At 52.2% G+C, this 13,912-nt stretch overlaps 2 protein-coding genes across 2 annotated transcripts in view; one reads left to right on the forward strand and one right to left on the reverse strand.

Moving 5' to 3' along the window:
* The window catches only part of POLR2L (RNA polymerase II, I and III subunit L), a 136,614-nt gene extending 134,308 nt beyond the window's left edge, over positions 1-2,306 (reverse strand). The window contains exon 1 of the mRNA XM_064163139.1: positions 2,302-2,306. The gene's annotated coding sequence lies outside the window, so the exon portion shown is untranslated. The remainder of the gene's footprint in view (positions 1-2,301) is intronic.
* Positions 1-13,912, forward strand: part of TSPAN4 (tetraspanin 4) — a 445,397-nt gene that overhangs the window by 129,796 nt on the left and 301,689 nt on the right. The window contains exon 4 of the mRNA XM_064163135.1: positions 10,660-10,742. The gene's annotated coding sequence lies outside the window, so the exon portion shown is untranslated. The remainder of the gene's footprint in view (positions 1-10,659; positions 10,743-13,912) is intronic.

Below are 13,912 nucleotides of genomic sequence, written 5' to 3' on the forward strand. Positions count from 1 at the left end.
TTTCATTCTGTAGAGGTCTATAGTTTCAAAACCATCTAGAATGAGTGACAACCTGTCTGTTACCCAGGGAGGTGTGGATTTCCCCTCCCTGGAGCTGTTGAAGGCCAGGTTGGATGAGATCTTGAGCAGCAGGTTTTTGTGGAAGGTGTCACTGCCCATGGCAGGGGGTTGGGACTGGATGACCTTTAAGGTTCCTTCCAACCCCTTCTAGGGTTCTGTAAGGTCTTCCTGGAGCCTTCTCTTCTCCAGGCTCAACAGCCCCAACTCTCCCAGCCTGTCCCCATAGCAGAGGTTCTCCAGCCCTCTGCTCATCTTTGTGGCCTCCTCTGGACCCTCTCCATCAGGTCCATGTCTCTCTTGTGTTGGAGGTCCCAGAGCAGGACACTGTACTGTAGGGGTGGTCTCAGCAGAGCAGAGGGGCAGAATCACCTCTCTCAGCCTGCTTTTTGATGCAGCCCAGGCTGCCACTGCCCCTCCGGGCTGCAAGTGGCCGTTGCTGGCTCGTGTCCATCTTCTCATCCACCACCTGTAATGGAAAATCCCACTGGGTCTTCTTCAGCCTGAGGAAGGATGAATGCAGTGCTTTACCCCAAGGACCTGAGAACAGAAATAGAAGTGGCAGAATATACATTTTCCTGAGTTCCCTGAGGACTGCAGAAAGAAGCCTGGAGGGAGAGAGGCAGCTGAGGGGGGATGGATGTTGGTACACAGTATGAAAAACCTGCAGGCAGGCAGAGATAAAAATGCAGGCTCCCTAAGTGGGGGAGCAGACTGTGATCCCAATTTATGCCAGTGACATGAGGAATGAACTGAGAAAGGTGGCACTCAGTAGGCTCCCTGAGCTCCTCATAAATCTCCAAGTGGCTGCCTTGGCTTCTCTTTTAGCATCCTGTAAAACACAGCCCTGGGACCCTCAGAGGATGCGCTGGTGAAGGTGATAGGAGGTGAGAGAAGACATTTCCCCATGCTGGCCTTCATTTGCCAGAGCAGGGCTGATTTGTTAGGCAATTAAGTGGAGGTCAGATGTCTCTGTGGTTCCCTCAAGCGCCATGCCTCCCTCGGCAGTGTTCTTCAGCTCCTCTGAGTCTCTGGAGCCACATTGGGTGTGGCAGCATTTCGAGTTCGTGGTCCTGAGGAAAAGGATTTGCTTTTTCTACCACCCCTGCTTTGCAGGATGATCACTTCTGAGTGGGGGGGTGGGCGTGGGGGGACATTTCTGTGGTTTTAGCAGGAATGAGAAGGAGTTGCTGCTTGAAACAACCACTCAGAGGCCAGCTGATTCCTGGGAAGCTTTGAATTAAAGGGAAATGGACAGAAGGAAAGAGAAAGAGCCTTTTGGTGCTCCTAGCGTGGGTAGATGACTAAGACTAGAGGGCCAGTGACTGATATTTCTCATGATCCTCATCAGGCTTCTCATCCTCTCCCCCCATCATTCAGTGCTTCCTCAGCCCTGGGCGCTCCATCGGTGTCCTCTCAACAGACCATGGATCTTTGGGGGCTGATACTTAAGAGTTTTCACAGAACCATAAAATCAGGCAGGTTGGAAGAGAGCTCCAGGCTCAGCCAGCCCAACCTAGCACCCAGCCCTGCCCAACCAACCAGACCATGGCACTAAGTGCCCCAGCCAGGCTTCGCTTCAACACCTCCAGGCACAGCCACTCCACCACCTCCCTGGGCAGCCCATTCCAATGCCAATCACTCTCTCTGCCAGCAACTTCCTAACAACATCCAGCCTAGACCTGCCCTGGCACAGCTTGAGGCTATGTCCCCTTCTTCTGCTGCTGGCTGCCTGGCAGCAGAGCCCAACCCCACCTGGCTACAGCCTCCCTGCAGGCAGCTGCAGACAGCAGTGAGGTCCCTCTGTAGGGCTCCTGTACCCTCCAACACCTCCACACCTGCTCCTAGCTTGGTGTCATCTGCATACTTACTGATGCTGGACTCTAGCTCCTGGTCCAGATCATCAGTAAAGATATTGAACAGGACTGGGCCCAGTGCAAGGCAAAACAACCACAGAGTCATTCAGTGCCAGGTTGGAAGGGACCGCAAGAGCCTTTGGTGCCCAGTTCCGCGGGGCAGCGGTGGTAAAGGAGCAGCAGGGAGCTGGCAGAGCCGTGCAGGCAGGGGCAGCTGTGCGGACCGCGAACGCGGTGTAGCGGCAGGAGCTGAAGGGCTGACTGCCCAGGAGGTGGGGGTGGGGAGAGGGAGGGGCAAGGCAAGGCAAGGGAGGGGCAGGGCAGGGCAAGGCAGGGCAGGGCAGGGCAGGGCAGGGCGAAGCCGAAGGCGTCGGGCGCACTGCTCACACGTGGCGCCGGAGCGCTGCCGTGCCCCACCAGCCCCGGCTGCAGGCGCGCAGGGTGCGGTGCGCGCAGCGGCCTGGCGGCGGCGCTGCTGCGGCCTGGCGGTGGCGCTGCTGCGGCCTGGCGGCGGCGCTGCTGAGGCGGTCCCGAGCGGCGCCGCCAGGCTGCGTCAGGCCCCGTGCGGGGCAGTAGCGCCGGCGGGGGTGGCGCAGGCCTTCAGGGCCGCGCAGTGGCTGCGGAGCTGCCGGGGAGCCCGCAGGGTGCCTGGGTGGCCAAGGAGACCAGCAGCAGCCTGTCCGGGGTCAGCAGTGGTGCGGCCAGCAGCGGCAGGGCAGTCACTGTCCCTCTGTAGTTGGCGCTGGTGAGTGCTGCGCTCAGTCTGGGGCCTTGCCTAGCAGAAGGAGGCTGAGGGGCTGGAGCTAGGCCCCGTGGAAGGCTCTAGGAAACAGGGCTGGGGAGGAGCAGCTGAGGCAGCTGGGGGTGCTGGGCTGGAGGAGCCTGAGGGCACAGCTCACTGCTCGCTGCAGCTCCCTGAGAGGAGGCTGGAGCCGTGTGGGGATTGGGCTCTGCTGCCTGGTCTCAGGTGATAGAGTGGGAAGAAACGGCCTAAGGTTGTGCCAGGGTGGGTTAGGCTGGGTGTTAGGAGAGATTTCACCCCTGAAAGGTTCTTCAAAGCCTGGAACAGGCTGCCCAGAGAGGTGGTGGAGTCTGTGTCCCTGGGGCTGTTTGGAGCAGGCAGCAGTGTGGTGCTGGGGGCCTGGTTTGGCCCCATGGGTAGGGCTGGTGGAGCTAGAGAGCAGTCGGCCTCAGTGCAAGGCTTTGCCAGCCAGAGCAGCTCTCCAGTCTGAAGTGTTCTAAGAGCACAGCTTAGGCTGAAAAGTGTGTAGGTTATCTCCTGCCTTTTGTGTCTGCCAGCTGGTTGTGCCCTTCTTAGAGCAGGTTCCACCTCTGTGTGTATGCCCACACGTGAGGGGCATCAGCCCTTGCTGGAAGGAGTCTCCCATCCTGCCCAGTGCTGTGATAGTCATGGAATTAATGCTGGCACGGGGAGAGGGGCAATGTTTTATTGGTTTCTAAACTAATTAAGCTCATTTAATGTAAGGGCAGCAGCTTTAAAGCTTCATTCCTCTGGGTTTCATTCCATGGCCATCACACCGTGTGGGATCCAAAGCTTTGTGCTGCTGAGGGAGCTTCCTGCTGGACTTCTCTGAGCTTCTACAGGCCAGTGATGCCCTGGGGGGCATTCAGATCCAGGGAGGTTCTCCTCCCCCTCTATTCTGCCCTGGTAAGGCCCCACCTGGAGTATTACATCCAGTTCTGGGCTCCCTAGTTAAAGAGAGACAGGGATCTGCTGGAGACAGTCCAAGGGAGGGCTACAAGGATGCTGGAGCACTGTCTAAGGAGAGGTTGAGAGCCCTGGAGCTGAGAGTCTGGAGAGGAGAAGGCTGAGAGGGGATCTGAGCAATGTCTGTAAATATCTGAATGGGGGTCAGGAAGGAAGGGACAGGGACAGCCTCTGCTCGGTCGTGCCCTGGAATAGGACAAGAGGCAAGGGATGGGAACTGCAGCACAGGAAGCTCCTCCTCAACATGAGGAAGAACCTCTTAACTGTAAGGGTGCCAGAGCTCTGGCACAGGCTGCCCAGAGAGGTTGTGGAGTCTCCTGCTCTGGAGCCTTTCCAGCCCTGCCTGGATGTGTTTTTGCATGACCTGTGCTAAATTCTATGCTCCTGCTCTGGCAAGGGATTGGAATTGGAAGATGTCCACAGGTCTCTTCCACCCCCTAACATTCTGTGATCCTAGGAGCTGCGTGATCAGGTGCAGTGCAGTTCAGCAGCTAATTGGCCTGTGTGTAACCCACAGTGTTTTCTACAGCAGCATGCAGGTGAACAGCAGTTTGTACTAATTAAATAATTGCTTCCATTAAGCTGAACATAATTAATGTAGCTCAGGTCCTGGAGAACAGTGCCTTGGTGATTTAACTGTGGTGAGGCTGGGGCTGAGTTTTCAGTGATTTATTTGTGGCAAAGAGGAAAGCCTAGGGAACAACTGGAATGAGAAAGGAGCACCCTGCAGTGCTGCACAGAATATAGAATGGTTTGGGTTGGAAAGGACCTGAAAGCTCATCCAGTTCCAACCCCTCTGCCATGGGCAGGGACACCTCCCTCTAGCCTAGCTTGCTCAAGGCTTTGTCCACCCTTGCTTTAAACACCTTCAGGGAGGGAGCATCCACAGCCTCCCTGGGCAACCTGTGCCAGTGTCTCCCCACCCTCACTGTCAAGAGTTTCTTCCTATGTTAGGCTTATGCTGAAATCTGCTTCTGCAGGGTTGGGTGGCAGGTTAGTGAGAGCTGGCAAGGGCTATAGAGTGGCTTTTTGGTTTGTAATCTTTTTTTCCCTTTCAAAAAGCTTTTAAGCCTTAGAAAAGCTGAACTGAGATGGTTGTGTCATTGCCCAAAGTGCCTCAGCACTGCTCTATGCTCTGCTCCCTCTGAGAGTTTTAAGTGCCTGGGCAGCCTGTTCCAGTGTGTCTCCACCCTCACTGTGCAGCACTTTCTCCTGTGTCAAATCTCAATCTCCCCTGCTCCAGTTACAAATCGTTGCCCCTCACTGTCCTGTTTTTAAAAGCCCTTCTGGTTGGAGGTGCCCCTGCTGACTGCAGGAGGGTTGGACAAGGTGACCTTGGAGGCCTTTTCCAACCAATGCAATTTGTGAAGCTGTATGAAGTGTGCATTCAACCACAGGTTGAAATAGGGCTCTCCAGTTCCACAGAGACAAGGAACTGCTGGAGAGAGCCCAGGGGAGGCTGCAAAGCTGCTGAGAGGCCTGGAGCAGTGAGGAGTAAAGGCTGAGAGCCCTGGGGCTGAGAGCCTGCAGAAGAGCAGCCCCAGAGGGCAACTGAGCAATGCTCAGCAATAGCTAAAGGAGCCGTGGGGGGCAAGAGCCTGGGGCCAGCCTCTGCTCAGTGGTGCCCAGGGACAGCACAAGGGGCACTGGGCACAAAGTGGCACCCAGGAGGCTCCCTGTGAGCAGGAGGAGAAAGTAGTTTGGTGTGAGGTTGCTGGAGGCCTGGACATAGCTAGAAATATCTAAAGGATGAATGTCAGGATGGTGCCAGGCTCTTGTCAATGGTGCCCTGTGACAGGACAGGGGGCAGTGGATGCAAACTGGAGCAGAGGAGGTTCCATGTAAACACAAGACAAAAACTCCTGCACTTTGAGAGTGGCAGAGCACTGGAGCAGGGTGCCCAGAGAGGTTGTGGAGTCTCCTTCTCTGGAGAATTTCCAACCTGCCCTGGGCATTGTGCTGCTGGGCAAGCTGCTGTGGGTGCCCTGCTGTAGCAGAGGGATTGGAACTGAATGATCCTTGAGGTCCCTTCCAACCCTCACCATGCTGGGATTCTGGGAAATACTCTCTGGAAGGCCTCAGCTACACCAGTTTTTTGAGGACAGAGCAGAGTGACATCAGTCAGTCCTGTTCTCCATGGTGCTGCAGCTCTGTTCAAACTGCTGCAATTTATTATTAGGGTAATGAATTTCCCAGCCTCACCTCTAACCTTATTTGCTTGGGAACAATCTGTAATAGAGCATTGTCACAAATAATTTCTGTACAGAGATCTAATGTGCAGTGCAAGGGAAAGCATATTTAGTTGGCTGTGTTGGATTTGGGAGCTGGTGAAGCTCATCATTCCTGCCCTTTCTTATCCAATAGGAAACAGCAGCTTTCTGGTGCCATGCAGCCCATCAAAGGTAGATGTATTTCTGTCAAGAGAAAGAAAGAAAACACAGTCCCATTCTCTTTCTGCTCTGGTGCTCCAGGAGATTGGGAGAAGAGAAATGTGATCCCTGAGGATCTCTGCAGATAGCAAGAAGAGAATATTGAGCGAAGGCAAAACTCATCTCCAGGATGCCATACCTGGAGGAATTCCAGATTCAATTGGCTTTTGATACCTTGGGCTTTAAGCTGTCTGTTGGTAGCAGGCACTGGAGATGATTCTGTCTGCAGGCAGCAGACAGAACTGTGTGGGCTCCTCCAAGAACCTGGGGAGTGTGTGTGGTGTGTTGTCAATGAGCAGGCAAGTTCCTAAACCAAAGTCACTTTTGCAACAGAAATGCCACAATTCAGGAGTCTTTGTTGCTGGCAGAAGCCTTTCCTATGAGGGCAGGCTGAGGGAGTTGAGATTGTGCAGTTGGGAGAAGAAAAGGCTCTTAGGAGACCTTATTGTGGCATTCCAATGTCTGAAGGAGGCTACAAGAAAGCTGGGGAGGGACATTTTAGGCTGTCGGGTAGGGATAGGACTTGGGGGGAATGGATCTAAGCTAGAGGAGGGGAGGCTGAGATTAGATGTTAGGAAGCTCTTCCCTGTGAAGGTGATGCTGGCACAGGTTGCCCAGGGAGGTGGTGGAAGCCTTATCCCTGGAGGTGTCTTAGGCCAGACTGGATGTGGCTGTGGGCAGCCTGGTCTAGAGTGAGGTGTCCTTGCCTATGGCAGGGGGGTTGGAACTGGCTGATCCTTAAGGTCCCTTCCAACCCTGACATCTGTGTGACTTTTGTTTATTGTTTCCCCCTTTGACACGAAAATCCAGTGGGTGGAAATGTTTCACAAGGGGCCTGGAAAAGGGACCTGCTTTGGAGCCTGCTGTGTGCCAGTATTTGTTTAAAATCTGAGTTTTGAGAAGCCTTCTCTTGGTGAGGAGCCTCTCACATCAAGGAGGGTGAGGAGGTGATGATGATGTGGCTGTTGACAGACTGGTGGTGCTACAGCATCGCTGTGGCTTAAAAACACTCCCAGGTGGGACCTGCTGCCAAATGCTGCTACTTAAGAGTTTCTCTCCAGCTGTAAGGGCAAGAACTGTGGCTTACATGACCCAGATCTTTCAGGATCCAGGTTTGGAGTGTTCCTCACTCCTTTCATTTGCCTGACTGTACCTTGAGCTGCTTCAGACATGATCTTCATCCTCAATTTTGGACAAGGCTGAGTCTTGGAGGTGCCTTGGCTTGAGGGAGGCCCTGAGCTGGAGGTATCTTCCCTTCCAGGAGGCAGAGTGCCCACAGAGATATCTTCAGAGCCTGATGGAAATGTCACTGGTTTAAGCCCATACCACCACTGCCCTGCAAGTTGCTGATTTGCATTTGGGATGGCTTTTATTGCTTCCCCCTGGAAGCTGAGCTTACCTCAGCAGCTGGAGTGGCTTCTGTAGAGCAATGAATCCTGCCTTTGTGGCAGGCTTTTGAAGACATTATCAGCGATTCTAAGATGATTGGATGTGTTTGGGTGTCAGCACTGGCTCTGCATTTTAAACAATGCTTTTGTACCAAGAAAAATCAGCCAAGCATCTTCTTAGGGTGTAATTTTATAGTGTTAAAGAAAGTATTGAGTTCAGTGGTATTAAATAAAGCCTTTCAGTTTATCTCTCAAAACATTTTCAGTGCTTTCTGTCTTCCAGGACAGGCAGAATTTCAACAAACTCCAAGCAAAGGATGGGGACAGAAACACTTTTTATGACCTTACATCTTAAACCTCTTTTGCTTTAGCTTGGGCTGGTTAAGCTAAATGCACAGTCATAAGCTCAGAGGCTTATTTTTTTGTTGAAGGGAACTTCTGTAGCAGTTTGCAAAGTCCACAGTGTGATTGATGTCAAGGAAGCCTGAAGCTGCCTGGGCTTTGAGCTTGTTGTCTGCAGTAATGTGAGTTAACCTTGGTGAGCAACCAGCAGCCAGAGCCATGGGCTGGCAGAGCAGCCAGATGGTGGCAACAGAGAGGTCTTGAGTTTGCTGCCCTTTGAAAGTGAAATGAGAAAACTGAAAGCAGAACTTTTGGGGTTCATCTTGTGATGGAGCCAGGGTGGTGGTAACAGTTTTTATAGATTCATGAAGTGGTTTTAGCTTAGAAGGGACTGTGAAGGTCATCTAGGTCCAACCCCCTGCTCAGCACCTCCCACTAGCCCAGGTTGCTCAAGGTCTCATCCAGCCTGGCCTTGGACACCTCCAGGATGAACAACTTCTCTCCAACTTGTTCCATTGCCTCCCCACCCTCACTCTCCTCTTCTTCCTAATCTCCAGTCTCAGTCTCCCATCTTCCAGTTTCAATCCATTTCCCCTCATCCTGGCAATCCCAGCCCTTGTCAAAAGTCCCTCCCCAGCTCTCCTGGAGCTCCTTCAGATACTGGACAGCTGCTCTAAGATCTGCCTGGAGCCTTCTCTTATTCAAGCTACACAGCCCCAACTCTCCCAGCCTGTTCACATAGCAGAGGCTCTGCAGCCTCTGATCACCTTTGTGGCCTCCTCTGGAGACTCTCCAGCAGCTCCAGGGCCTTCTTGTGCTGGGTTGCCAGAGCTGGAGGCAGTGCTGCAGATGAGGGCTGAGCAGAGAGGCAGAAACTCCTCCCTGTGCTGCTGCTCTGGCAGCAGCCAGCACACAGCTGGCTCTGGGCTGCCAGCCACCAGTGCTGGCTCCTGGGCACTTCAGCACCAACTGACACCCCCAAGACCACCTCCTGCAGGCTGCTCTCAGCCACTCTTTGCCCAGCCTGGATCTGTGCCCCCAAATGGATGCTTACATTGGTCTAGTTTTCTGGCAGACATGAAAAAATAAGTTCATAACCCAAAGAGATTAAAAGCCAGGAGAAGGAGGAAGCCATTTCAGTAATGCTGCCTGCAGAGACATTTCATTAGGTGGGCAGTGGAGCTGCTCCTCAGCCTCGGGCAATAGCCCAGGATTTATTCCTGGATCATGTGTCTGGTCAGTGCCATAGTTATGTGGAGCATTCAGAAGTGGGTAGGAACACATCAGTGCAGTCAGTGGTTTGTGATCTCCCTTCTCTTGCTTCTTACTTGAAAGGTCTTTTACTGCTGCACTCGAATTGTTTGATTTGGGTGATAAAATGTGGGTTTTTTTTTTCCTTCCCAGTAGCATTCCTGGTCTGAGTGTGCTGAGATAGGAAGGAATGGGCTGATTTCTTCTGTCTGATCTAATTAACCTATCTCATTTCCTCAGCAATTAGAACAAGGCAGCTTTCAGTTATTTTCCTTCACAGAGTAGAAGCTGAGAGTGCTGAGCATCCACTTTTGTTCTCCTAGGGGCTCTCTGGTTGGATCATACCTGTGTCATCCTCTCCACTTGAAACAGGTGTTTGAAGTGCACCCTGTTGGATGACTCTGAATAGAAGGCAAGGAAAACCCACTGGGAAAATAATCCTCAAAGGCCTTGTAGGCCTTTGTGAAAGAGTTAAATCACTCTTTGATCTCACTGGTTTCAGCCAAGCTGTTGGATCTTTAAGTATCTTGTCTTTGAGGATTAGGATGAAGTCTTAATTGTCCATTCCTGATGGTTTCTATCACTCCAGCTGCACTAATCCTGCCCTCATACTGATGGCTGTGGTCACATTGGCACAAAACCTCTTGAATGTCTCCTTCTGACAGTTTCCACTTAAAAGCTTTCCCTTCAAAGGCTCTCAGCCAGCCCATAATTGAGGTGATGGAGGGTGAGGAGTATGGGAAGAGCTGAGCAGAGCCAGAGTACTTGATAAATCACTTGCTGTCAAGTTCTCTGCTCTCCTGGAAGAGGGCAAGTGTCACCAAGCCACCTCTTCACTAAAACCTGCTGGTAGCAAGCTGGCAGAGTGGTAATTTCTCCTCCATGGAATCCTAACCAGTCTAGGGTTAGAAGGGACCTTTCAGGGTCATCCAGTCCAAGCCCCTGCACTTAGCAGGGACATCTGCAACCAGAGCAGGTTGTTCAGAGCCCCAGACACCCTGACCTGTAATGGTGCCAGCTGTGGGGCATCTTCCACCTCTCTGGGCAGCCTGGGCCAGGCTCTCCCCAGCCTCAGGGTCAAACATTTCTCCCTTCTCTCCAGTCCCAATCTCCATCTTTTGGTTCAAACTATCACTCCTCGCCTTGTCACAACAGGTCCTGCTCAAAGCTTCAGCTTTCCAATCATCTTCTTGAAGGCCTCCAGAAGGTCTCCCTTGAGCCTTCTCCAGGCTGACCAAGCCCAGCTCTCTCAGCCTGGCCTCCCAGCAGAGGGCTTCCTGCCTTGTCAGCACTGCTGTGGCCTCCTCTGGCTCCTGTCTCTGCTGTGCTGAGGACTCCAGAGCTGGCCTCAGCACTCCATGCTCTGCTCCTGTCGACAGGTGTCTTGTCATTCTGGTGATTTCATGAGCCAAACTCTGGGTTTTGTGCACTAATGGAGCCTTGGACCACCTTGCCAGGTTGCTCTCTGTCAAGTGTCAGTGCAGTGATTTTTAGCCCAGGCAATGAGGACATCTCTTCTTCTTTCCCAGAAGACACAACTGGAGAGTTTTGCTTTCCATGTAGTTTGTAGAAGATGTGGTTCTGACACAGGTGCTCCTCTTTTGCAGGTTCCTGGTTTTGCTGCTCCAGGAGAGGTCAATTTGTCACCTGGGCTCCCAGCAGCTGATCTGAGCTTCTATTCCTGCCTCAGGTAGGTGAATGGCTGTGCTTGATTATTGATCCAAAATGAGGTTCTGAGCAGGTAATTGCATTTAACTGGATCCTCAGTGAATGGTAGAGAGGACAACTTGCAGAAGCTGGATACAGTGGATCAGGCTGGTAGCAATGATGTTGCTTACTGCTGCTATGGGTTGTGCTTCCTTCAGTTGGGCAGTCTGGAGAGGCTGCTGCTGGGAGTTGTTTCCTTCAGTTGGGCAGTCTGGAGAGGCTGCTTCTGGGGGTTGTGTTTCCTTCAGTGGGATGATTTGGAAAGGTTGCTAGTGTGGGTTGTTTCCTTCAATGGGATGGTCTGGAGAGGCTGCTTCTGGGGGTTGTGCTTCCTTCAGTGGGGTGGTTTGGAAAGGCTGCTGCTGTGAGTAGTGTTTCCTTCAGTGGGATGATCTGGAGAGGCTGCTGCTGTGAGTTGTTTCCTTCAGTGGGGTGGTTTGGAGAGGCTGCTGCTGTGAGTTGTGTTTCCTTTAATGGGATGGTCTGGAGAGGCTGCTGCTGTGAGTTGTGTTTCCTTTAATGGGATGGTCTGGAGAGGCTGCTGCTGTGAGTTGTGCTTCCTTCAGTGGGGTGGTTTGGAGGGGCTGCTGCTGTGAGTTGTGCTTCCTTCAGTGGAGTGGTCTGGAGAGCCACTGCAAACCAGAGATTGTTTCTGAAATGCAGCTCCTGAAGTAGAGATGCCCATGGTAGCAAATGGCAAGTTCTCACTGTTGGCAAGCTATTGGAGACAACCCAAAGAGCTTGGGGATGCCTTCAGTGGGGAGCTGCAGGTGATTGGTTCAATGTGTGGAGGTCTGTGGACTTCTGCAGCACATGGAAACAGGATGTGACCAAGCTCTGTAGTGTGAAGTTGGGCATCAGGTGCTAACTGGTATGCCTGGGCTATACTCTTGAGGCTGGTGTCTATCAAGACTTTTCATGTTAGCTGACATTTAGAAACTCTTCTCCTCCAGCTCCTACCACTTGGGTTCTTTGTGGGAGAAGGTGGATGAGAGGAACTGGCCTGAAATTGTGCCAGGGGAGAGTTAGGTTGGAAATGAGGAACAATTTCTTTGCTGCAAGAGTGGTGAGGGATTGGCACAGGCTGCCCAGGGAGGTGGTGCTCTAGAGGTAACACTACCTTAGGTCCATTGAATTGAATCAAAGTTCAGTGATTTATGCTAGAAAATAACCCTCTTTGTCACTTCTTCACCCTTTGTGTTGTGAGTGAAGACTGAAATGTTGGTACATGCACCTCAGAAGGGCTATGCTGCCCATGCAGGGTTGAGAGTTAACTGGAGCAGGTTAGTCAGGTGGAGTGGACATAATTTAGCACCTAGCAGAGGCTGTTTGATAGAATCATAGAATGGGTGGGTTGGAAGGAACCTTAAAGGTCACCCAGTTCCAACCCCCTGCCATGTGCAGGGACACCTCCCACCGGCACAGCTTGCTCAAGGCCTCATCCAACTTGGCCTTGAACACCTCCAGGCAGGAGTCATCCACAGCCTCCCTGGGTAACCTGTGCCAGTGTCTCCCCACCCTCACTCTCAACAATTTCTTCATTTTCACTCTCAATCTCTCCTCTCCCAGCTAAAAATCATTGTCCCTTGTCCTGGCACTGCAGCCCCTGTCAAAAGTTCCTTCCCATCTCTCCTGGAACCCCTTCAGGTACTGCATAGTTGCTCCAAGGTCTGCCTGGAGCCTTCTCTTCTCCATGCTGAGCAGCCTCAACTCTCCCAGCCTGTCCTCACAGAGGAGGTTCTCCAGCCCTATGATCATCTTTGTGGCCTCTACGGCATCCTCTCCAGTAGCCTGAGGTTCCAGATTTGTTTTGGTTTCTGTTTCCATGTCAAAATTTGAGCAACTCTGAATTTTCTGAATGGCTTTAATTTAAGAATGAGTCTGAGATCAGGTTCAGGCCAAGTAGATGCAGCAAGCACAGGCTGTCAGCAGCTGGCCTGACCTAGTTTCCTGCTTTGCCAGGAAGGCTTTTGTTGCTTTGGGGTGATTATATATTTAACTCAGGCAGAGCTTGCAGTAGCAAGGATTGGAGAGGAGCAGGAGGCTTCTTTGTTTGCTTTGCTGTAAATATGCAGAGCCATCACTGTATAATTTAGAGGACACAGCTCTTAGGGCCCTGTTTGCACTCTCATCCCTGCAGCACCATGCACAGCACTGCCCTGTAGAGCATGCAGGATAAAAACAGAACCAAACACAATCAGTTTCTCCTCTGGCAGTGCTTGTATTGAATCCTCTAAGGTTGTCTTCACAGACTAAGGATAGAGATTTGTTTGTTTTCTTCTGTGGTTTAAGAGTTTCTGGTGAAATGTGAGTGAGTGCTGAGGACCTCTGCTTGGGCTGATGGGGAGTGACTGTGGTTATGGACATTGTGTTTGTGCTTTAAAGGACACACTAGAAGTGAGGTGCCCAACTAGTGGTTCACCTCTGGGATCAGGCAGTAGGAATGGGCATTTCACCTGCAGTGTGACTCAGAGGTGACATGCAACCAAGATGGTCACTTCTGCTGTACAGGCACAGAGCCCACAGCCCCTTCTCTCTGCACAGCTTGGGCCATTCAGGCTCACAGGATGTGAGGGGTTGGAAGGGACCCAAGGAGATCGTTGAGTCCAACCCCCCCTGCCAGAGCAGGACCACACAATCTAGCTCAGGTCACACAGGAACACATCCAGACAGGCCTTGAAAGGCTCCAGAGAAGGAGGCTCCACAACCTCTCTGGGCAGCCTGTGCCAGGGCTCTTGGATCCTTCCAGTCAAGAAGTTCCCCCTTGTGTTGAGCTGGAGCCTCCTGTGCTGCAGCTTCCATCCACTGCTCCTTGTCCATTGCTCCATTAGGGGGACAGGCAGTTGGAACACTGAAGGGTGAGACACAGCTAAGCACCTACACTAGCCCAAGGGAACCCACGTGTGTGCCAAGGGTGTCTGACTTGCAGGAGGGAACCAAGGAGAGCCAGAAGAATCTGTGGGTTTTAGCTTTTGCACAGTTGGAAATACTTTAACAGAGTCATAGAATGGTTTAAGTTAGACTTGGGGATTTTGGTAATCACAGGTCCCAGCCTGTGATCTCCAGAGGTTCCTGCCAGCCTCAGCTCTTCTGTAATCATAGCTGGCCCTCATGTGAGGTAGGAGTGTTGTGATATGAGGAGGTGGAATGCTG

This window comes from Pogoniulus pusillus, chromosome 24 (genome assembly GCF_015220805.1).
Source record: "Pogoniulus pusillus isolate bPogPus1 chromosome 24, bPogPus1.pri, whole genome shotgun sequence".
Taxonomy (NCBI): domain Eukaryota; kingdom Metazoa; phylum Chordata; class Aves; order Piciformes; family Lybiidae; genus Pogoniulus; species Pogoniulus pusillus.